This window comes from Paramormyrops kingsleyae, chromosome 9 (assembly GCF_048594095.1).
Source record: "Paramormyrops kingsleyae isolate MSU_618 chromosome 9, PKINGS_0.4, whole genome shotgun sequence".
Lineage (NCBI taxonomy): Eukaryota > Metazoa > Chordata > Actinopteri > Osteoglossiformes > Mormyridae > Paramormyrops > Paramormyrops kingsleyae.
The window spans coordinates 13,293,100-13,318,295 of NC_132805.1; the positions used below are offsets into that span (position 1 = coordinate 13,293,100).

Consider the following 25,196-nt stretch of genomic DNA (forward strand, 5'->3'; position numbering starts at 1 on the left):
TTTAGATAAATGAATCAGTGGAGGAAGGGCTATTGAAAGAAAGTCCCGCTCTGCAAATGTAGGACCAGGTGTTCAATTATGTCAAAGAGAACATGAAGACAACCAGGGACAAAATTAGGCAAAGAAAGGACAATTAAGAGTTCTGGTGCCAAGCCGTATCAATTCAAAATTGAAGATTTGGTACTCCGAAGGAATGTTAGGAGTCAACAGCGAAAAGGGGGAAAACTGGAGAAAGACCTTTTAGGGCCATTTAAGATTCTTGCAATAGAGGGGAAAAATGCAGACATATTAGGTGAAGATGGAACAAAGTTCCTGAAAATAAATGTGGATCATCTTGTTCCCTATGTGGAAGATGTTCCACGGATTCCTCACAAACCGCAAAAATCCTTTATTGCCAAGCAAAGTGATGGAGTCCCTTCATCACCAGTCCCTCGGATCCCTCCCACTCCTACAAAGACAGCATCATGCCCACCGTCACCATCTCCAGTACTTTGGATCCCTCCCACTCCTACAAAGACAGCATCACACCCACCGTCACCATCTCCAGTACTTCAGATCGCTCCCACTCCTACAAAGACAGCATCATGCCCACCGTCACCATCTCCAGTACTTCAGATCTCTCCCTCTCCTCCAAAAACAACATCAAGCACACCTTGCCCTTCACCAGCCTCTTCGTCAGCTGTTACATACATCTCCAAATTTGAGAAAAGTAAGATCCTGATTTGGTTATTAGTAAAATGAGTTTAAAATAGAATAAGTTTAGAATTTGCTGATAGTTATTATTTTAAAAAATTACAGGTGTTGACAAAGCTTAATTGGTCTGGAAGAGTGTGGGACAAAAAAAGTCAACTTCTTGGCAAAATTGGCCCTTATAAATTTTTCAACTGGGACATCGGACGTCTTGCCCCTGGCAGACAACTAGAGAGTGAGGTAAGTTGTATACTTATGCTTTAGAAAATTGTGACATAAAACTCTATTTAGAAAAGTTGGGTCATACATATATATGCTGTTCTTTTCACAGGTTATAAATGCATATACACTCACCTAAAGGATTATTAGGAACACCATACTAATACGGTGTTTGACCCCCTTTCGCCTTCAGAACTGCCTTAATTCTACGTGGCATTGATTCAACAAGGTGCTGAAAGCATTCTTTAGAAATGTTGGCCCATATTGATAGGATAGCATCTTGCAGTTGATGGAGATTTGTGGGATGCACATCCAGGGCACGAAGCTCCCGTTCCACCACCAAGATGCTCTATTGGGTTGAGATCTGGTGACTGTGGGGGCCATTTTAGTACAGTGAACTCATTGTCATGTTCAAGAAACCAATTTGAAATGATTCGAGCTTTGTGACATGGTGCATTATCCTGCTGGAAGTAGCCATCAGAGGATGGGTACATGGTGGTCATAAAGGGATGGACATGGTCAGAAACAATGCTCAGGTAGGCCGTGGCATTTAAACGATGGCCAATTGGCACTAAGGGGCCTAAAGTGTGCCAAGAAAACATCCCCCACACCATTACACCACCACCACCAGCCTGCACAGTGGTAACAAGGCATGATGGATCCATATTCTCATTTTATGTACACCAAATTCTGACTCTACCATTTGAATGTCTCAACAGAAATCGAGACTCATCAGACCAGGCAACATTTTTCCAGTCTTCAACTGTCCAATTTTGGTGAGCTCGTGCAAATTGTAGCCTCTTTTTCCTATTTGTAGTGGAGATCAGTGGTACCCGGTGGGGTCTTCTGCTGTTGTAGCCCATCCGCCTCAAGGTTGTGCGTGTTGTGGCTTCACAAATGCTTTGCTGCATACCTCGGTTGTAATGAGTGGTTACTTCAGTCAAAGTTGCTCTTCTAACAGCTTGAATCAGTTGGCCCTTTCTCCTCTGACCTCTAGCATGAACAAGGCATTTTCGCCCACAGGACTGCCGCATACTGGATGTTTTTCCCTTTGCACACCATTCTTTGTAAACCCTAGAAATGGTTGTGCGTGAAAATCCCAGTAACTGAGCAGATTGTGAAATACTCAGACCGGCCCGTCTGGCACCAACACGCTCAAAATTGCTTAAATCACCTTTCTTTCCCATTCTGACATTCAGTTTGGAGTTCAGGAGATTGTCTTGACCAGGACCACACCCCTAAATGCATTGAAGCAACTGCCATGTGATTGGTTGATTAGATAATTGCATTAATGAGAAATTGAACAGGTGTTCCTAATAATCCTTTAGGTGAGTGTACATGTACAGTACTATAGTAATATGATTTGACATAGTGTTGGTTGGTTGGTTGAACTAGGGTTCAGTAGTTCAGATGGTCATTGCCAACAATAGCATCAGGCTTAGAGAAATATGTGACAAAATAATCGCAGACAATGACATATTTTCAAATACTGATAATGTTAGCATTACGACTATTGCACTAGTGCTGCAGAAACACCAGATCAGGATGAAACAATTATACACAGTCCCATTTCAGATGAACTCTGAGCCTGTTAAGGAACTCAGGTATCAATACGTCCAGGTAAGTCATGGTATCTATGGTGATTCTGAACAGCGAAACACACACAGGCATTTTCTTTTATCTGTTGTGCATAATCCAGTAAGCTATGCCATGTGTGTCTTGTGTTACCTTGTGTACTCTCTAACTACACTGAGTTGTTTACTAATTTACTGTAGAGAGTCATGGAGCTTGAAGCCAGTGAAGATGAACACACAGTTGGGTGAGGCCAGTTTCAACTTGGAAAAAAGATGCCGCTGTGGAAGAAATGTGATTGGGAAGAGGGCAACTGCAAATGTTCCAGGCCAGAGGGGGCTAACATTACCATGTCAGCAGCAATATCTAATGACAGACTGCAGCTGCAGAAGGCCATCATTGGCCCATACAATACAGCACACCTTATTGTTTTTCTTGATGAATTGTATGGAAAACTTTCAGCAGCAAGAGAGAGGCAGAATTTACCAGTATTTGTGATTGTGTGGGACAATGTGGCCTTTCATCATTCCCGCTAACTTACTGAGTTGCTTACTGCCCATCCCAGGATAATGTCATTATTCTTGCCACCATACTCTCCATTGCTCAACCCCATTGAAGATTTTTTTCTGCATGGAGATGGAAAGTATATGACCATCGCCCACATGATCAGATGTCGCTATTAGATGCAATGGCTGCTGGGTGTATGGACATTCATGTGGAGGACATCCAGAGCTGGATTAGGCACTCAAAGAGATTTTTTCCCTCGGTGTATTGCAAGAGAAAATGTTTGGTGTGATGTCGATGAAAATTTATGGTCAAATGCAGAGGACCAAATGGATTAGGCCAGGTCAACAGTATACTTGACTGAATATAGTGAACGTTTACTATTTGGCATTTTTTGGTTTTTGTTTTTTTTTTGTATTGAATGTAATGCCGAATGAACTAGTATTGTGCAGAGGCGAGCGCACAGAGAGGATGTGTTTTCTGCTTGCGAGAGCATGTATGCATGGTTTTTATGTGCCTGAGTTTTGAGACTAATTGAACGCCATAGATAAATCTTCTGTTTTGTAATGCAATGTTTATGACAAATGAGGCATTGTAGACTGTGTGACTGTTTTCAGAAAGTGACTTCAGTATTGCATAATTTATCATAGCAATTAAAAAAAACTGTCTGGAATCTGCTACCAACCATCCTCAAACAGCCCTAAGGAGGTCCAAGCTGGATTTGAGGACCATGTACAACCTGGAGAGAATCCAAATGCCAAAGTCAGATGAGAACACACAAGTCCTGGTGGTGGTCGGTCAGCTTGCAAATGTTTGTGCCTCTCCCTGCCTTACCATCTACCTTGTAGGTCACTCACCACTTGGTTGGCACCAAGTTCAAATAGTATAGGATTCCCAAGGACATATAGTCAGGTTGCAGCCTATAGAGCAACGGCAGGGCTGAGCGCACCATTCAAGTGCTGAGTTGGTACCTCCAAGCCTCTCACTACCATCAGCACGACTAGACCAAGTGTCTCTGGTGGGTCCAGAATTCCTTATAAGATTTAACCCATTCAGGTGTATGCTGGGATTTCAACCACTGCCATGGATAGCTGGTTCAGTCACTTGGCTGAAGTGCCCACACAAACATCAACAGGGTCCTTCACCATTTCCACACCCAGGTGGAGCTCCAGCACAGGGCAGCTCCTGTGTACAAGCCAGGTAATCGGGTCTGGCTTTTCAACAGGGACTTCTTCCTTAAACACCATGCCTCAAGCTGTCTCTCCTGGTTTGTTGGTTCCTTCTGTGTGCTGTCAGAAGTGAACCCTGTCTTGTATTGGTTAGACCTACCTCCCCAGTATTGTGTCTCCCCTACTTTCAATGTTTCCATCAGACTGGTGATACAGGTGGTTACTTGATAATATGTATTGCACAAAGTACTTGTTAGACTCTTATCATACTTAAAATTTTAAACGTACATTTATTTATTTAGGAGATGCTTTTATTCAAAATGACAAAATTCAGAAAGCACAGTTAGCCAGAGCAATTGGCATTAAGAGCCTTGAAAAAGGTATTAGTGGTGAATTCACACTGCTGACTATGGGATTTGAACTGGTGGCTTACTGGTGTTCGACAGAGGCCATAAAGTAACATATATTGCCAAAAGAAGCAGAGAGAAACAGGTGCACAATGATTCTATAGAGGATATACACACAATATGCAAAGTAGGCAGAAGTCACTGCTGTTACACCTACTGAGTGCCAAAAAAAATGCATGGTAGCATTAGTGTTAAGCTTGAATGCTGCAAAACCACATTTAAAATAGGAAGAAGCTGTTGTGCAATTGATTGTACAAAACAATTTAACAAGAAAATCTGAGCTGTGTTTTTACAAACTGCTGATAAACTAAAAAAAAGGAGAAACAGTTGGATTGCAGCAATTTGCAAAAACACCTGGAATCCAAGCTTCAAAACGTAGATTTGTGGTTGCCATCTCTGACCAAATAAAAGTTGTAATAAAATAAAAATATTTGTCCAAACCAATCTACATACAACCAGAGATATTTCTTAGTATTTAAGCTGCAGTTTCTCTACCTACTTATTACTTGTGGTAATTAACCAACAATGAACTAAAAATGACCACATATTGACTGGGTAATTACTTAGTAATTAGAGAACTGTAAAAGGAAGGGTTACTGGAAGTGAGCACCAGAGACCAGAGGCTGCAGTAAGAGGAAGAGCACTGTCAGATGGGCTTTTCCCTGCCTGAGTTAGGGAATGTAAGTACTGATGTCAGACTCACGGGTGAACGAGTCTGTGTAGTAAATTTCCTAGTAAAAGACATTTTCTGCCTTTTGGATAGTGGCACAGATGTACCTGAATGGACAGCCTATGTACTGTGAGGTTGGTTGAACTAGTGGAGCAGCATGGTAATGTTTCAGTAATATCATGAAATAAATAAGCACTCCCTTAGACAAAGCTTCAATTGTCAGTGAAGAAGACGACAGCACAGCAGCCACAACAGCTTTTATTTTGGAGATATTGCTGTATAAACATGGAAAAGAGATGGTGTTGTGGCAGTACTTTTAAATTAAATTAGATGTCTGTTACAGACCTGGGGCATGGTTTGGGTTGGAAAAAGTGATGAACCACCACTTGCAGCTAAGAGACCAACAAAGGTTTATTGAATTAAACAAAGAACACTGCTGGGGAAACTTAAAATGACAGGAACACAAGGGACAGGCACTTAAATACACAGAAAACTGGTGCAAACAAGGAACAGGTGTATGACAATCAACTAACCAATCAACAAGCACTGGTACAAGGAAACTACAACAGGTGCAAGAAAACTACAAGACCTGAGAAAACAAGGAGATACTACACTAGAAAAAGAAACAAGTACAACCAGAGCACAAGGAAGATAAACCAAGAAAAGGAAAACTCAATGGAAAACAGGAAACACTAGGGAACAAAACAACAAATACAAAATGACAGATGAGACTGGCCTCAGTCAGTCTCAAACCTGTAACCACAGGCCCCATGGATTCTAAACCACACACTCACCCCCTAAGGGGCTTGGAAAATGGCAAAAATCGCAGTGCTTGCTGGTCAAAGGGGAAGGACATAGAAGGGGGATCAGAGGACACTGACCTGACAATGTCAGCTTGTAGTGCAGTCATTTCCTCATGTTTTTAGATGTTCTGGGAAAAGGTTGTACAGAAAAACTGTATTTATAGAGTCATCAAAATTTACTGAGAAATTTACTCCCCGTAGGCAAAATTTACTGAACCCCCTAGACCTCAGATCAATGATAGATCGGTGGGTGGGTAACATGATAGAAAAACTGTAGAAATATCTTGTAATGCAGTAATATCTTGAATGTACCCCAGGGAAGTGGAAGTCTTAAAGCTGCGGAATGAGTGAATATAAATTGAAATGATGGAATTCTGTTATTATGTGTATTGTTGAGGTTATTTTCAAACTGCTATATCACAATGCAATGTGCAGGTTTTCTTAGACTGAAAGAGAAATTCCGGCTTTATACGTTTATATCTGTGGAATGCTGTTTCTTGTTCTTACTTCCTCCTGATCTTTATCTGCAGCATAAAATCTTTGGTGAACCTGTAGAGGACTGTTATATGTACTTGCGGAGTAGTCACAGGAATTTCAGATAATTGCGTCATTTTATATTGAGATGTACTCATATTTAAAAACTAAACTAGTAAGACCAAGAAGTAAGAAAAGCTGTGATTCAGCTTATCTATGTTATCATATAGAATAACGTTTGCATTTGAGAATACTTGGGATGTAAAGATTTGTTTTTTTAATTTGGGGAACAATGGCATAGTCAACATGCCATACTCGTAATACACCCCAACTTCTTTACATAGTAACTGTGCCTGTTAATTGTATTTGGATAATCCACAAATATCTGTTCATATAGATTTCTAAGCAGATGTTTTACATTGAGTAACACAAATATGAATACAGAAAAAGAGTTAACAGCACTTGAGGGGACACAAATGATGTAGTAGTACTTGCTTAATGCGTTTATTAAATAGTAAGTATTAGTTACGTACTGATCCATTGTTCATTCATCAGTAATTCGTGATGGTTCATGTATTTCATGCGAGATTTATTCATTCATGATTGTTCTTCAATAGTAACTAACTAAGTTATTTGTGCACCCTCAATAAAGTATTACCCAAAATGAGATTACACCACTTCAGGACCATGTGTATTGTGTACTGTGTCATTCTAGGTCACTCTGTTTCATTAAAACCAAGAAGTAACACTAGAGGAGAAGAAAAAGATCTGTTATTAAATCTGAATATTCTGTATATAATTGCTTATTGTCAGGGCTAGTGATCTTCTGTATAATCATTTAGTGAATTTGTCTAGCATATATATTATATTATTGTATAAATTTCATGCAAAATATATTGTGTCCAATGTTTTTCCAGAGCACTGGTTACTTACTAATGAGTCCAGTGTTCTGTAGTTTGCTGTAACTCATCTGTGTCTGTGAGTAAAGGGAGGTCGGTCAGTAAAAATTCAAACTTCAGTTCAAGAATCCCATGCTTTAAGACTATCAAAATTAACGTAGTACTTGAAATTATTGAAGAGTTTCATATGTTTATTTTTTTTTTCAAAAGTAATTTTAATACTAACAAGCAAAATTAGAACTGATGGCTAGGAGCTGATTTTCAAACTAGGCAAAGTCAAAGTAAACTTTATTGTCATCTCTGCTATATACTGTATATTACAGTGTACAGAGAGATTAAACAACGTGGCTTCAGTTTAAAAACAAATAGGTCACATAAAATAAGTAATATATAAATAAAGGGTATAAAAGACAAAGAGACATAAACAGACACAAACATAAGCAGAGTTCAGTTCTAGTGCAGCATGTGTAGGATTGTTCATAGAGCAGCATCTGCCTCACAAAGACAGAGAGGTGTAAAGTGCAAGGTGCAGTAGAGTCAGTTAACAGTCCGTGTGTGGAGGGGGAGAGCAGGTAGCGAGTTCAAGAGTCTGATGGCTTGTGAGAAAAAGCTGTTTCGCAGTCTGGTGGATCGGGCCCCGATGCTGCGATACCGTCTGCCGGATGGAAGGGCAGAGAAGAGTCCATGTGAGGGGTGTGAGAGGTCAAGCACGCTGCAGGAGGCCTTGCTGATGCAGCGCTTGCAAAAGATGTCCTGTAGCGGGGGGAGAGACTCTCCAATGATCTTTGCAGCTGCTTTAACAATCCGTTGTAGCTGGCTGAGATCGCCGACCTTGCAGTTACCAAACCACACGGAGATGCAGTTGGTCAGAATTTATTAAATAATAAATCCACCAATGTTGTCTCTCAGTCATTGGATCATGAATTTTGACAACATTGTGGCATTGGTGGGACAAGCACCAACAGGGAGGGATTTACATGTCCCAGCATGCCCTACGAGTGACTAAGTAGCCCCTTGTAGTGTTGTGTTTTTGTTAATATTTGATGTACTCACCTATTGCTGAATGTGTTTTTGCCTGTGTCTTAAGGGAACCCTAGCCGATCTTCATGTGCTTTTGCATTGTATTAATTATCCAACAGTAGTGTACTTTACTGTCTGGTGTCTAACCTCCCTGCTTTTCTGCCATGGTATTTCGTTTGATCCTCGTTGGGTGTCGTTTGATCCTCGTTGGGAAAAACAGCCTGTTCTCTTCTCCTCATCATTTGTTGCTGCTGCCATGATGCCCCGGTCTGCCTGGTGCCACCCTATTATTGCTTTCTGGCAGATCAGTGAGTAGTACTGCTGCTTCACTCTTGCATGGTTGATGGTTTGAGCTCTGCAGGTGTACCCGTGTGTTATGCCCCGTGCAGTTGAGGATAGGCTCCAGACCCCCTCCCCCATGACCCTAACCAGGAAAAGTGGTTGGAATATGGATGGATATTACATTACCATAGTTGTGGCTATCAGTATTGCATAACAAATTGAGCATCCTGTATGTTCATCCATCCATTCATCCATACATCTTCCATCTGCTTTTGAAATATATGGTCCATCAATTGGCAAACAAATGCACACTACAGATGATTTCAAGACACACACAGAGAAAAAACAAAAATCTTACACACGTACTAATCAGGGGTGGGATTCAAATCCCTAGCTCTGGAGATTTGAGACTACAGTGTAGCCCCAAACCATTAGCTTTACTATTTCAGAAATCCTTATCTGCTGTTGTGGTACCTTCAGATTGGAAGCATGTTAATACAATGCCCATATTCAAAAAATAGGATAGAAGTAATCCAGCAAACTATAGGCCAATCAGTTTAACTTGCATAACTGGAAAAGTAATGGAAACTATAATCCAAGTGAAAATGGTAGATTACCTGGATTCAAATAACATTTTGAGGGATAGCCAACATGGATTTAGGAGAGGTATGTCCTGTTTAACTAATCTACTTGAGTTCTTTGAGGAAGCTACAAGAGAAATTGATCACGATGTGATCTACTTAGATTTCCAGAAGGCCTTTGATGTTCTCCCTCACGAACATCTCCTGTTTAAGGTCGAAGCTACAGGGATTTTAGGAACTGTAGCAGCTTGGATCGAAAACTGGTTAACAGACAGGAAGCAGCGGGTAGTTATTAGAGGCACAATGTCACAGTGGGCCTGCGTTCATAGTGGGGTACCGCAGGGTTCAGTTTTAGGACCACTATTGTTCCTAATTTACATGAAAGATATTGACATCAATACATACAGTAAACTGGTTAAATTTGCAGATAACACCAAGGTGGGTGGTGTACCAGATAGTGAACTAGTAGTACAGAGGCTACAACGGGATCTTGATTTAATTATCGACTGGGCTGATACCTGGAAGATTAAATTTAACGTAGATAAATGTAAGGTAATCCATGCAAGGAGCAGAAATATAAAGTACAGATATTTTATGGGTTCCACTGAAATAAAGGTAGCTGATTATGAAAAAGATCTCTGTGTGTATGTTGATGCTTCCATGTTCCACTCTCACCAGTGTGGGGAAGCAATAAAAAAGGCCAATAGGATGTTTGGTTACATCTCTTGGTGTGTGGAGTTTAAGTCAAAGGAGGTGATGCTAAGATTATACAATTCCTTGGTAAGACCCCACCTAAAATATTGTGTGCAGGTTTGGTCATCATACCTTAAAAAGGACATTGCTGCCTTGGAAAGGGTGCAACGTGGGTCTACAAGAATGATTCCTGGTCTTAGAGGAATGTCTTATGAGGAGAGGTTAGCTGAGCTCAATCTGTTTAGCCTTGAGCAAAGGAGACTATGGGGAGACATGATCCAGGTATAAAAGATTCTAACAGGTCTGGATGCTGTTCAGCTAAATGGCTACTTCAGTATTAGTTTGAATACTAGAACTCGTGGCCACAGGGTGAAATTAGCGGGAGAACATTTTAAAATGGATTTGAGAAAGCACTTCTTTACACGTTCGTTTAGTTAGAGTATGGAATAGTCTTCCTGTTAGTGTAGTGCAAGCTAAAACCTTTAAATCAGAGCTAGATAAGACTTTAACAACTCTGAGCTATTAGTTTTCTTCCCAAACGAGCTTGATGGGCCGAATGGCCTCATCTCGTTTGTAAATTTCTTATGTTCTTATGTAACAGATTGGCTGAAGGGTGGCCAATCACTGCTTCTGAAGACCATACCTGCCAACTGCAATATCACCTTACCATGTGAGTACCTGTATATGCTTTTTGTAGTCATCATGAACTTAAAATTGGTCAGCTCCTTTGCCATTCCACAGCAGGACCATGTGTTTATGTTTGCACTTTGTACCGCAGATATCCCAGAGGATGTGTCTGTACTGTGTGTGTGTCCAGCAGGACCGGATATTGGAACGGGACCAGCTGTCGGGATAACCATTGCAGTTATAGCAGGAGTTATTATTTTGTGCCTGGCTGTGTTTTTTGGCATCAAATACAATCGGTGAGTTTGCAGGTAGAAAGAGGCAGTAAATTAAAAAGAGTGGAGTTTCCTCGCGTGTCCTTAGCCATTGTATGAATTACCAACCGTGTGTGTGCCTTTCCGTCCTGCATCAGACCCCCCTGTGTTTCAGTGGAGGTTGTCTGGTGCCTGCGTTTATTCTCTTAAAGCCTAGTTCATATTTCACTTTTACGCGTGCACTTTCAGGCTAGGGACTGTCATCCATGCGGCAGCTTGTGTTCATACTACATTTGGCTGTAGATGCTGATGGTTGCGGTCCGACAAGTTACCCCGATAAGCCAGTAACCCCACTTCGTAGTACAGGCCACAGGAGAGGGCAGATGTATTGCAACAAACACAAATACAAAGTGTAGTGAAATGGTTAAACTTTTATGAACAGGCCTACAGTTATTAGTCAACGCTTGGGCGGTGTTACGGTAATAAAGCATATCGCCATATTTAAAAATTCTTGCGATAAAATTAGCTGAGACCCCCCCTTCCCACCCGTTCAGCGAATTTTACTGCCAAGATTTCAAAATTTCAAAAAGCGCTACTTTTTTACTCAGCTGCTCTATTGCCACTGTTGATGTAAATCACTTGGAAACCAAAATTTTCCCAAACTATTGATTTAAATGATGGTATCTGTCACACTGGGTGGCACGGAGCATAGGAAAGGTGCAGGAAGCCAAGAGTCTGGGTAAACACGGGGTTTAATAGGAGCGGCAACACAAGGTGCAGGCAAAACACAGGCTGACATAACAATGACCGGACTGGGGAAACAAACGGAAACGCGGACTAAATACAATGGACTAATTGACAACGATCGGGAACAGCTGGTAAACACGGGGAATCCACATGGGGTTAATGAGGGGGCGTGGCACACGAGATGCGCGGACGATCGGGGCATGACAGTATCTGAGCTCTTTAGCATTAGCCGTAACCAAGTCATAGCCACAATTAGCATAATATTTCCATGTTACACATCTACTTCTGAATTTAGGTTTCGCCCATGTCAAGAAATGCATTTACTTGTTTCATTGTATGAACCCAAAAATGATGTAACCAAAAGGCATTCAACCAACATGTTCAGGAGTGTAGGACCTGAGGGGAAGGGGGTTATTTAATTTATCCCCCCAATAAACAGACCTTTGTATTTGAATTATTAAGTTGTATCCTCCCCCAATATCAAACTCTCTCTTGTGTCACTGAGTATGTGTACTGTCACAGCCATTGTCTTTAAAGGTATAAACTTGACAGGAGCCCCTTGCCCATTCCTCAGTTTTGGAGGGATGTCCTGCAGGCATTCAGTTCATAATCTGGGAAGCCGCTGGTTGAATCATAGGGTGTGCAACCTTACGCAACCAAACTTTAAAAGTTTTTAATTTAAAAAATCTTTTTTTATTTAATTAATTACAGAGCTTGTAAGGGGTGGCACAGTGGTGCTATATGTAGCACTGTTAACTCACACATTTAGAAAGCAGGTTTTGAGTCTGTGCCCTCATTATACATATGGGTAGCTTGCTTGTTCTCCTTGTGTTGTTGTTGGGCTTCCTCCGGTGTTCCCCCACTATCCAAAACATGCTAAGGTGAAGTTCCCAAACTGACCATAGGTGTGAACGGTAAGAGTCCCATGATGTGATGGGTTGGCGCCCCTTGCTTCTGGCATAGGCTCTGCAGCACTGCATAGTACGGTACTTATAGACGATAACTTCTAGGCAATACTTTTATTAAACCTATAAAAGGGACAGATGTTATTTACATTATGAAAAAATGAATTTTATTTTTTTAACTTTCTAATTTAAGGAAATATCACAAAAGTTCAGCGCTTTAATGTAAAAAAGTCTGAGAACTAAATTTCTATATATTATCAATTGACCATTATCAACCCTGCATAATTATCTTCTTTTTTAGATGTAGATGTAGATGTTGCAATAATCGAAGAAATAACGTTGCTTTAGAGGGTGAGTATCCTTATTCTTCTGTCATATTCTGTATATGGATTATGTATGTTTGTATATATGTGAATTAATATTATGTTATGAAATATAGGTAGTGTCACCATATTTCATGAATTATCAAGGGGAAAGCTTTGCAACACAGAAAGAACCAGAAGTGGATAGTTAGTTCAGGTCCAGAAAGTAAAAATCCATTTTAAACATTTTTAAAATGCACATAATAATTAGATGTATTAATATCTAACCACCCATTCATCTTTCATATGGGATAAAAATTAGCCTGGGCTAATACACAGGAACACAGGCCAAAAAAGGACACCCTGGGTGGCAGTCTAGTCCACCACATGGTGTACACTTTCCATAGACACACCATGGATGTTTAGCTATGGGAGGAAACTCAATTGCTGGAATATACAGTACTGTGCAAAAGTCTTAGGCAGTCAGAGTTTAAAGCTGTTTATCTAGATAGTGAATGTACAGCTCTGGAAAAAATTACAAGACCACAGCACAATTTTTTGTTTTACTCATTTCTCAATTTCAATGTATGTATCTGTGAATAATATACTTGTTTTTGCAAACTGCATCCTTCTTCCTTTGCTTTATCGGACTACAGTCCTGCTTCTAGGAGCCTGACACGAACTGTCCTAGCAGTGCTCTTCACACCTGCACTTAATGTTTCCCATTCCTTTTGAAGGTGACTTGATGTCATCCTGAGAAACTGCCGGATATGTTAACAGTCGTCTCTGGCATTTACCTTGCTGGTTTTTGGTCATTCCCAGAGTCTCCAGCTTCACCTTATTCTTGCAGCCTGCTGACGCTGTCCCTCCTGACTAGATCATGTCTTCTTCCCTACCTGAATTTTGCAGAAGGACACCCATATTTTAAGATCTTTAGTCATGTTCATAGTTACCCACATACTGTAACCATTATGGATCCCTGTCTGTTCTGGTTTCTGCTCATCTATTTCATGCCTCCCACCATCCCCCCACCCCTACTCACATATCTCAGGTCAACAGGAAAATGTGTATGACAACATTGATCTACAATGTGAACCAGCTAAGGCAAGTCTTACTATCTATATGGAATCTGTTTAAACATTTACTTTGTGTTGCAAGACTTGTACTGACATTCACTGTCACTATTACATCAACCTTCTGAAACTGATTATATGTAAGTGGTAGCCGGTATGCCAGAAGTACTGTAAATTTGTGTTCACGTCTAATTTAATGCAAACCTTTGTATGCAGTAAACATGGTCATGTTATCTGACTTCTGTCACATGATTGAACTAAGTTCTTCTTAATACCTAGCTTTCCTTTTACCTAACCAATCCCTACTTGTCTACAGAGTCCAGAAACCCAGATTTCCAGAATTTACAGCACCCATATAAAGGTATGTTTCATCTTACTGTCCTAATGGGTTAAATGTTGGGCTACTAAAAGAAAGCAAGTGAAATAAACCTAATTATGCCTACCTGTCTACAGAGTCCAGAAACCCAGAGTTCTGGAATTGATAGCAACCAAATAGAGGTATGTTTCATCTTACTGTCCAAATGGGTTAAATGTTGGGCTACTAAAAGAAAGCAAGTGAAATAAACTTACTTATACCTACCTTTCTACAGAGTCCAGAAACCCAGAGTTCTGGAATTTACAGCACCCAAATAAAGGTATGTTTCATCTTACTGTCCAAATGGATTAAATGTTGGGCTACTAAAAGAAGGCAAGTGAAATAAATCAGTTTTTGTTGTTCCTTCAGACACGCTGGTCATAAAATTGTTTTTTGGTTAATGAGTCCTAAAAATCTGTTCTATTTTAATTTTGTAGTAATGGTAACATCCAAATATCAGCAGGAGAGATGTACACCTTCATCCATCAAGCTTCAACATGCATGTATGTTTGTGCGAGAACATAGATTTTATTTTATTAAACTTATTATTAAAGTACAAAACTGTTAAAAACTAGAAACACAGGGAAACTGAAAGGGGATGAAGGAGGAAAACAACACGAGCTACACTAGGGAACAAATAAAAGACTTAAGGGAGGAAAAAGACGGGGGTGACAGGACACACAGGGGACAGAAAAGGATAAACATCTGATGGGACCCAAACCGGGGCACAACATGAAACACCAGACATAACTAAGGGCACAAAAGAGATTGATGCAGGACCGAGGACAAAACAGGAAACAACCAATACAACGTGGACCAAAATAATCTAAACAGTAAACAGTATATGGATGACCAAATGGTTAGAACTTGCGTGTTAACTATAGTATGTATTTTAATATACCTTAGTCAATATGGCTGAATGCCAAAGTAGTGAAGGAGCACCAAAATCGCTTTCAGGAATCAAAAAAGTGAACAATTTTGCAGTGTCTAGCTCCAAGTAGTAGGAGGCACCAGTGACGTTAACCGAGATCTGTTAAGTACTGTATTACAGCAACTCCTATACTGATGAACAAGCATTCCAGGTAGCTACATATAGAAGTTGGTTGAAAGAATGTAAAGAGTCTGCATTGCTGTCATCAAAGCAAATACAGGCTATTCTGAAGAATATAAAATTTGAGAAAATTTTGAGATGTTGAACACTTCTCTGTTGAACAATATTTGATATATATTACGTCATTGCTACAATGCGTCTTACTATAAGGTGAATAACATACTGTAGTGAAAACAGAGACAAATGTATTAAGAGCAGGTGTGTCCAGATTTTGACTGATACTGTACATATGTATATTAAAATCAATCTCCTGACAAAAGAGTTCATCTTTATTACACATGTTTCTCCATGATATGTTAGCAGGGTGTTTCTCAACCACTAGTCTGTGGCCACAGGTGGCCTCTAGCAGACCGTGGATCTGTGTCAAGGAAATGTGGTTTGGATCATAATGGGCCCAGCTCAGCAGCTATAGCATATCATTTACAGTGTGCTTCGCATTTTACCTCAAGCAATAATATCCCAGTCCAATTAAATTTTGTAATGTAATTCAAGTAAAACCACACAATACCACACTTAATTACCATAGGCTGTCAAAAGCCAATATGATACCAGATAGTTGAAAAAAGGCCTTTTATTTAACCTTTTAATCTTTAAAGGCCTTTTATCTTAACCTTTTAATTTTTATCTTTTCTTATTTTCAAAAGAAATAAATGATTTTACAAAAAGAATGTGTTTTCTAAAACAAAAATCAACCAGTATCTGAAGTTTGCCAATTCTGAATGAAATATTACTTTACGCAAATTTGCATAATGTAGAATAAAATACAAAATTGTACAAAAACAATATATGTCTTTAAATTAACAAGATAAACATTGAAGTAAGAAAATAAGAAGATGATAATATAATTCTAACTACACAATAGAACCGCAAAATCAGTTAGATTACTGTATACCACCACAAAGTACTTTCCAAACAGCATGCAGCAGTATAAACATGGTAAAATCATAAAAACACAAACAATATATCTAATAAAAAAGATCTCTGCCGCCTGGCGTCACCAACGCCCTCCCTAATTCCTCCAAGAAATGTCGCATCCAAGTCCAATTGCTCAGTTCCCGAGAGGGGTTTACTTCTTGGCAAATAACAAAAGAATTTTAGGCTGAAATTTCGATCAAATTGAAAAATAAAACAAGTGGTCAATGTGCAGTTTTATGCTGGCAGCTAAATGTGGCAGTGACTTCATCCAAATTACCCACACTGCCCTTTGTGGAATTGTAATCGCTGGTCATAAAAGGCTTTTTGTCCTCCTATTTACACAACTCAGGGAGTCCGTGGTAGGTGCTCACCAGTACTACATTTCTGTTTGTCTTGACCATGTAGGGCTACTCAAATGTCTTGTTTTTCCTTAGGAGCTTTGCTGACTGACTTTCTGCCTGTTTCAGGCATAGCTGAAACATGCATCGGTGGCTGCCCAAGTCTTTATACCATACCATAAACATACAGCTGGTTATATTTCAGCTTGACAGTATAATAACCAAGAGGGAGGGGTAAGGAGCATGCACTGATACAGTGTGTAAGGAGCATGCACTGATACAGTGTGTAAGGAGCATGCACTGATACAGTGCATTGCCACACCCACCACATGACAAACCACCTCAGGGATGAGAACCTGAGTACAGCCATGTGATACCTCAGCACCACGCTAGACCAAATGGACCAGCGTGAGGTTTTTTCCAGTGACTGGACTGCCAATCCTGCCGCCAACCCCCAAGTTTTTCCCTGTAAGTTGGAGGACCTTCTTATAGGGCTGGATGTAGATTAATGTCATACCCAGGATGAAGCAATTACAGGTTAAGTACCTTGCTCAAGCGGCCAGTGGATTAGAATCACTCTGGGAATTCACAAGATTTGAACCAACAAGCTTCCAGTTGTTAGCACAGATCCCTAGCCTCAGAGCCACCACTCCATCCATAACTAAATAATATCCAAAAGCTCTCAAAAATGCATCTGAATTAATATACAAATTCTGACAAGTTATTTTCCACATAGAACTATAAAATACATTTAGACTAAGTAACCACAAAAATTAATGAAAATAATACTTTAAAATTAAAATTGAAATGAAAAACAGTTACCTTTGAATTGTATTGTATGAGAAACAACGACATCAGGATATTGTCCTACATAGATGACTATTTAATATGCTCCTATTCAAAGGAGCAAGCGATCACAGATTCCGAAATAGTTGTCACTCATTTCAGGGATCTGGGTTTCAGGATCAATATGGAAAAGAGCCGTCTGACCCCTTTGCAGCTCACGGAATATTTGGGCCTCCGAATAGACTCCCTCTCATATCGGGTTACGTTAGCGGAGAGGAGGATAGTGTCTTTTATGCAATGTCTCGGCCGCTTTCAGTTAGGGAAAGTGGTTTCGTACAGATTCTGCCTGCGTCTGCTAGAGCTAATGGCGTCGGTGATATCTGTGGTGCATCTAGGTCTCCTCATGATGAGGGACTTTCAGCGCTGGGTGGCGCAATTAGGTCTTTGCCCTCGCCGTCATCTCAGCCGGCCGGTGAAGGTGACGTCGGCATGTGTGAAGGCGCTTCGCCAGTGGTGTACCAGGGGAGCTCTCGAGTTGGGCATCTCTTTAGGGAGGGTGTCCTCGAGAGTTATACTGACAACAGATGCATCCCAGTAAGGGTGGGGTGCAACCATGATGGGCAAGGCTGTGAATGGCATGTGGCCCCCCCAGATAGGCGCAACACACATAAATTATTTGGAACTGCTTGCAGTGTTTCTAGCACTCAAACACTTCCTAGGTTTTAGGTTTTCTCCAGGGTCAGCATGTTCTAGTGAAATTGGGCAATTCAACAGTGGTGGCCTACATCAATCGCAAGGGCGGCACTCGCTCTCTCCGGCTGCACCAATTAACCAGGAAGTTGATCATGTGGTGCAGCACCCGGCTCTTATCTCTCCGTGCGACACATGTGCCGGGTTTCCTGAACAGGGGGGCAGACCTGCTGTCCAGAGGAAACCCCCTCCATGGAGAGTGGTGGCTTCACCCTCAGGTAGTAGAGCAGATATGGCAGAGATTTGCACGGGCAACCGTAGATCTCTTCGCCTCGCAGGAAAACACTCACTGTACTTTTTCCCGTGGGAAGAAATTGCACCATTGGGTGTGGATGCTCTAGCCCACCCGTGGCCAAACACCCTCCTCTATGTGTTCCCTCCCCTGAGTCTAATTTCCTCCACATTAGCCAGGGTAAGGGAGCAGGGTCTGTTGTTGGTTCTGGTAGCCCCACACTGGCCATCCAGACACTGGGTGGCAGAGATAGTTCAACTGCTGAAGGGTCAGCCGTGGCCCCTCCCACCATGCCGGGAACTCGTGTCACAGGCGGGAGGGGAGATCTACCATCCCCACCCGGACAATATAGCCCTTTGGGCTTAGCCCGTGAGCGGTGGAACCTGAACGCTGCAGGTCTGCCCCTACCGGTCATTGACACTATACAGAGTGCCAGGGCTTTTTCCACTCACTCGCTTAACAGTAGGACATGGCGAGTGTTTGAGGATTGGTGTGGGCTGAGACTGACTGTTCCTTTTCAGTATTCAGTGGTGGTTTTCTGTAGAAGGTTTTCTGTTCGAAAAAGGGAAAGTCTTTTCCACAATTAAAATGTATCTGGCTGCGATTTCAGCCTGTCACGTGGACTTTGGTGAAAAGCCGGCTGGACAGCACCCCCTGATCTGTCATTTCATGAAGGGCGCCTGCCGGAAACACCCTGTTTCTAAGCCGTCATTCCCATTGTGGGATCTGTCTATGGTGTTAGACGCCTTGTCTCATCACCCTTTTGAGCCTTTGAACGGGGTAGGGTTGAAATATCTCTCTCTTAAGACAGCACTGCTTTTAGCTTTGACTACAGCAAAGCAAGTGAGCGATTTGCAGGCCCTGTCTGTCCGCTCTTCTTGTTTGCAGTTTGGTCCGGGACTTACCAAAGTGTGCCTGCGTCCTAATCCTGCTTTTGTGACTAAGGTTGTGGACTCGACCTACAGGTGTTCTACGGTGGAGCTGACAGCCTTCCACTCCCCTCCTTTTTCCTCTGCTGAGGAACAGAAGCTAAACACATTGTGCCCAGTTCGGGCCCTACACGTGTATATTAACAGGACAGCGGGCTTCAGGAAGCATGATCAGTTGTTTGTGTCCTGGGCTCCCCCACCCCCGCCAGAGGCTCTCTCACTGGATTGTACAGGCTATTTCTTTAGCTTATTCTTGCAGGGGCTCTCAGCCTCCTGAGGGTTTAAGGGCCCATTCTACCAGAAGCATGGCCACATCTTGGGCCTTGTTCAAGGGGGTGTCAGTGCAGGATATTTGTCATGTGGCAAGCTGGGCTACACCGCACACGTTTGTGCAGTTCTACAGGATGGATGTCTCAGGACTTTCCGTGGCACATGCGGTGCTGGAGGCTAACACTGCAGGTCTGGTCTGAGAAATCAGTTTTCTGCCCGTTTTTATAGTTTGCAGTCTCGGGAGATTGCGGCGCAATCCGGGAGCGGTCCATATCTCCCATAATGAAACACCGAGTGAATTTAGAAAAAGAACTTTTGGTTACTTGACGTAATCCCTGGTTCTTTGATAACAGAGTGATCTTGCGCAGGCACGGGAAGAAATCCTTTTAGAATGAGCCGTCAGGGAGGTCGAGAAGGGTCCAGCTGCAGACGCCTGTAGAGTGGAGCTCCACCGGAAATACGTCACCTCCACAGGAAATACGTGATTTTAAGGGGCGTAAAGTGGATCTCATCTTTACGGACGTAAAGTGGAGCTCCACAGGAAACACGTGACCAAACTGTGTGTTACAGCGGAATTTCAGTTGTAAAATTCTCAAAAGTTATGTTTTTGTTCATTTATACGCTAGAGAAATTATATATATACACTCACCTAAAGGATTATTAGGAACACCTGTTCAATTTCTCATTAATGCAATTATCTAATCAACCAATCACATGGCAGTTGCTTCAATGCATTTAGGGGTGTGGTCCTGGTCAAGACAATCTCCTGAACTCCAAACTGAATGTCAGAATGGGAAAGAAAGGTGATTTAAGCAATTTTGAGTCTGAGTATTTCACAATCTGCTCAGTTACTGGGATTTTCACGCACAACCATTTCTAGGGTTTACAAAGAATGGTGTGCAAAGGGAAAAACATCCAGTATGCGGCAGTCCTGTGGGCGAAAATGCCTTGTTGACACTAGAGGTCAGAGGAGAATGGGCCGACTGATTCAAGCTGATAGAAGAGCAACTTTGACTGAAATAACCACTCGTTACAACCGAGGTATGCAGCAAAGCATTTGTTAAGCCACAACACGCACAACCTTGAGGCGGATGGGCTACAACAGCAGAAGACCACACCGGGTACCACTCATCTCCACTACAAATAGGAAAAAGAGGCTACAATTTGCACGAGCTCACCAAAATTGGACAGTTGAAGACTGGAAAAATGTTGCCTGGTCTGATGAGTCTCGATTTCTGTTGAGACATTCAAATGGTAGTGTCAGAATTTGGCGTAAACAGAATGAGAACATGGATCCATCATGCCTTGTTTTCCACTGTGCAGGCTGGTGGTGGTGGTGTAATGGTGTGGGGGATGTTTTCTTGGCACACTTTAGGCCCCTTAGTGCCAATTGGGCATCGTTTAAATGCCACGGCCTACCTGAGCATTGTTTCTGACCATGTCCATCCCTTTATGACCACCATGTACCCATCCTCTGATGGCTACTTCCAGCAAGATAATGCACCATGTCACAAAGCTCGAATCATTTCAAATTGGTTTCTTGAACATGACAATGAGTTCACTGTACTACAATGGCCCCCACAGTCACCAGATCTCAACCCAATAGAGCATCTTTGGGATGTGGTGGAACGGGAGCTTCGTGCCCTGGATGTGCATCCCACAAATCTCCATCAACTGCAAGATGCCATCCTATCAATATGGGCCAACATTTCTAAAGAATGCTTTCAGCACCTTGTTGAATCAATGCCACGTAGAATTAAGGCAGTTCTGAAGGCGAAAGGGGGTCAAACACCGTATTAGTATGGTGTTCCTAATAATCCTTTAGGTGAGTGTATATCTCTCGTCTGATCTAGTTTGTGGAATATATATATTGGTCATAAGATGAGCAGTTATAAACATATCATACATACGCAATTGTTATGTTACTTTCCATACACATTACTAATATATATATTAGTCTTGCCTTAACTGTTATAAACATATACTATATACGATTGCTGGAACAGCGCAAATGCGTACGTATTTTATGTGCATTTGCGCTGATATGACAAGAAATTATTGTGCATTTTAACCTGTATATGCTAATTCGTACTTCATTTGCGGTATATAGGTTGAAATGCACGGTATTTTCTTGTCATATCAGCGCAAATGCACATAAAATACGTACGCATTTACACTGTCACAGCAATCGATTGCCGCACGTATCGCTTTTAAAGGTGAATGCGTACTTGCGTACCAGTTATATGCAACCCTGTATGTGTGTGTGTGTGTGTGTGTGTGTGTACACACACTAGTTGTATAAATGATGATCAACATGTAACAATTATATTCAATCAACTGCTAAATTTATTTAGACAGCAACAACAAACAGAATGAAATAAAAAAAAAAAAAATCAATCAACACAGTAATTTAATCTTTCTCATAACAGACAGCATTAACCCGGAGGCCCCGCTGGTCAACACAGGCCTGTAAAAATATTTCCATGTCCTCTTGAATCTGAAAACCAAAGAGGAATGGCTCCTTGAATTCTATGTTGTCTCCATCAAGCACATCCCTTAGGGCCTCCTGGCGGTGCTCTTCCGTCATGGTCAAATATTTGGGAAAGGTTATATGCCCACTGAACAGAGCCTCATTCCCCTCAATCCACTCCATAGCAACATGTAAATCAGAGATGATTGCTGGTTTCTGTCAGAAGCATAGGAAGAAACGTTATTATATGTATATTATTATAACACTTTTTCAGAAATACAACAATTTACTGTTAAAAGTAAGGTTTAATGTGTACACTGACCAGACTGAGTTCCACAGACTTGCGCTTTCTTAGTCTGAATACAGGTGCATGTTCACCTTTCAGCACAGCCTCTGATTCCTTTGTCCAGTGTGCAAAAACCTTCCCATAACTTATAATGGAGAAATACTGATATTGTTAATGTGTCTTAAATTTGTTTGAAACATGAAATCAAACAGATACACACACACACACACACACACACACAGACCTTCGGAGATCGAAGTTTTCCATTAGCAGCAGGCACCACCACTTCCGCAATGTCGGCATGTCTAACTATTAAAAATAAATTTTGTGTATTTAGTGACATTAGTGACTTCTTTGCACACATACTTTATTGCTCTCTAAAAAAAAAAAAGCTACTTACTATGGTGTAATCAAAGGGAGCATCCAGCACCACATATAAAGCAGACTGTTAATAAAAAGAAATGTCAATGTTCATTACTTATCTTCAAAAGCATGTTGACAGTCCAAAAATGTCTGAATGACGAATCTTACCATCAACATGAAGATGCCACAGTCAACCCCGAACTCTTGGCTTGGAAACCCCTTTATTATCACAATGGGATAAAACACTCTTTAATCACATTTCATCAATATAACTATATAAGTAAATCACGATATAAGCACACACATGATCACATACCTCCAACTCAAAGCCATTAATTTCAGACCACTCCCCTGGACTGATGTTCTCTGCAAGCTTCCTATTATTTTAAGATATAACATACAGAAATTATAGCTAGTACAAATAAAATATTCATTGTTAACAACTGTTCTTAACAACAGCACTCTCTTTACAAACAGGCTTAGAAACACAGCCTGCACACAATTAACAAAATCTGAAAGTACATTCATATGCTTAGTGTTGATCAACCTGTATCTTATAAAGTTCTGTAATTTCTGAGTGATCATATTTTAATGTTTACAGCATTCAGCTGACACGTTTATTCAGACTGAACTGCATTGCCCAATTATAATGACAATATAATGACATAATTTGGAGACTATATCGGATAAACCAATTCTATTGTCAGAACTCATCTTCCAGGAATTTTAATACTATTATTTAAATATCTGATTTAACATCTGATGTATCACCTTTTAATCAAAAGGCTGTACTCCACATTACAGGTCTTACAAGTAAGCATGTGAATACACTGAATAAACTGAACGCATGCTGAACACAAAACAGATCAGAACGTGATCCGAAACGTACTTAACCTGGAACACCGAAAAGGTTCCTGAACACTAACATAAACATAAAATTGACCTCAAAAGTGACACATATTGGTGGCCACCAAATCCCGTCCTTTTCTTAGCACATCGTGAGTCGAGAAAGAACATTTCTTTTTTACCTGGCTTCATCACCTAAGAGACAGTTACTCAAGGTGATAAGCAATTCCATTGCAATAACAGTCAGTTAATGATTCACAGTAGTTGCCCATAGCTTAAATTGAATAAATTAAAGCTGTACCAAGATGTAACTGACACAATTACAAAAAAAATCTTAAAATGACATCCTCAGACTTTTGGGCTTTTATTGGGTTAAGTGTACTGTATGTTATTGATGTGCTCCTACATACACAAAGCTGAAAATGCCCAGGAATCCATAGTGGGAACACAAGAATGTCCTTCCTCTCTGCATCATTCTGAAATGGAGAACAGTATTTTACATGAGGTACTCTTACACTAGTTCTTGACACCCAGGAAAATTTGTACTTACAGGAAGGGACTGCAGTGGCTCACAGTTGTAGGGAGGAAGCCAAGTCCGGGTGACATAAAGATTACCAATGTATATGCTGATCCTCTATAAAATGGTACATAGCACATTTGTATAAACCATTCAAAAACTCAAAAAGGTAAAAAAGTAAGGTCAAATTGTACATGATACCTTTGATTCTGCAATTGCCTGAATAATCTCAAAACAGGCATTTCCAATCTGAGATGAAAGGGATGAATATATTAGGCAAATTTAAATTACACGCACACACACACACACACATATATATATATGGATGAAAAACAAACCTATTAGAAAACAAACTTACTGTAGATTCCATTTCTTCATTCAAACCTAATGTCCAAAAATCTGCCCGTGTGAGACATCCTTTAGATGTTTCAACAATCAGCTCATTTTGTGGCCTGCTGATGTCTAGTACATAGGTGAGCTGACCGAAATACAAAGAAAGCTTTCATTTCACATACTGTATGTCAGCTGTTCAAACCGATGCATATTTAAGAATAGTATGGTGAGAGGTGAAAACAAACGTACAAGCTGTCGTTGACTAGGGTGAGGTTCAAAAGACCATGATGATCGGCTAGGCCAAATGTTCTGAGGTTTGGTCACATCTTCACACAGTGGTCCACATACATCAGACAACATTACAGCCGATGAGCTTGATGGTCGGATCTGGTGGTCGGATGTTTCCATTTGCTCTATATTAATATAGACAATATTTGGTTTTTGACAAAAGACACTTTACAGGAAGCATAATGAAGAATACATGCACAAGAAAAAACATTAGCAATAATAAGGAATTAATTTTTAGCCTATAGGGGAGAAAACACTTGAATTCTGAATAAGAAACCATACCAGAGTCACTTGACATTGAAGATGCTTGTTTTAGTGTCATCTCTGTGTTTTCCAATTTGGGCGCTGGGGTACAAAATAACAGAAATAAGTCCCCCCAATATGAACTGCTTTAGATACAAACAGTAATTAATGTCTGCAGTCATGGTAATAAATGTTTTATTTACCTATAACAGCTTGTCCCAATGCAGATAAGGTGATGTTACTCGACTCTCTAAGCCGGTGACCATGTCTTAACTG

At 40.8% G+C, this 25,196-nt stretch overlaps 1 protein-coding gene and 4 long non-coding RNA genes across 6 annotated transcripts in view; 3 read left to right on the forward strand and 2 right to left on the reverse strand.

Annotated features, from left to right (window-relative positions):
* The window catches only part of LOC111841706 (guanylate-binding protein 1-like), a 34,337-nt gene extending 33,632 nt beyond the window's left edge, over positions 1-705 (forward strand). For both annotated transcript variants that reach the window (XM_072716369.1, XM_072716371.1), the window contains one exon: positions 6-705. The gene's annotated coding sequence lies outside the window, so the exon portion shown is untranslated. The remainder of the gene's footprint in view (positions 1-5) is intronic.
* A 110-nt stretch (positions 706-815) lies between these two features.
* On the forward strand, positions 816-3,370 carry LOC111847751 (uncharacterized). Its single transcript, XR_011992968.1, has 3 exons — positions 816-930; positions 2,485-2,529; positions 2,685-3,370. It is a non-coding gene; the product is annotated as an uncharacterized lncRNA (long non-coding RNA).
* A 7,064-nt stretch (positions 3,371-10,434) lies between these two features.
* LOC140592491 (uncharacterized) lies at positions 10,435-14,386 on the forward strand. Its single transcript, XR_011992794.1, has 6 exons — positions 10,435-10,653; positions 10,762-10,906; positions 12,815-12,864; positions 13,867-13,919; positions 14,205-14,249; positions 14,342-14,386. It is a non-coding gene; the product is annotated as an uncharacterized lncRNA (long non-coding RNA).
* Positions 14,387-22,551: 8,165 nt separating this feature from the next.
* On the reverse strand, positions 22,552-23,058 carry LOC140592495 (uncharacterized). The gene is made up of 4 exons (XR_011992799.1): positions 23,010-23,058; positions 22,862-22,912; positions 22,731-22,775; positions 22,552-22,639 (listed from the first exon to the last, which is right to left on the reverse strand). It is a non-coding gene; the product is annotated as an uncharacterized lncRNA (long non-coding RNA).
* Positions 23,059-23,636: 578 nt separating this feature from the next.
* On the reverse strand, positions 23,637-24,514 carry LOC140592492 (uncharacterized). Its single transcript, XR_011992795.1, has 4 exons — positions 24,415-24,514; positions 24,258-24,305; positions 24,090-24,173; positions 23,637-23,734 (listed from the first exon to the last, which is right to left on the reverse strand). It is a non-coding gene; the product is annotated as an uncharacterized lncRNA (long non-coding RNA).
* Positions 24,515-25,196: the final 682 nt, after the last annotated feature.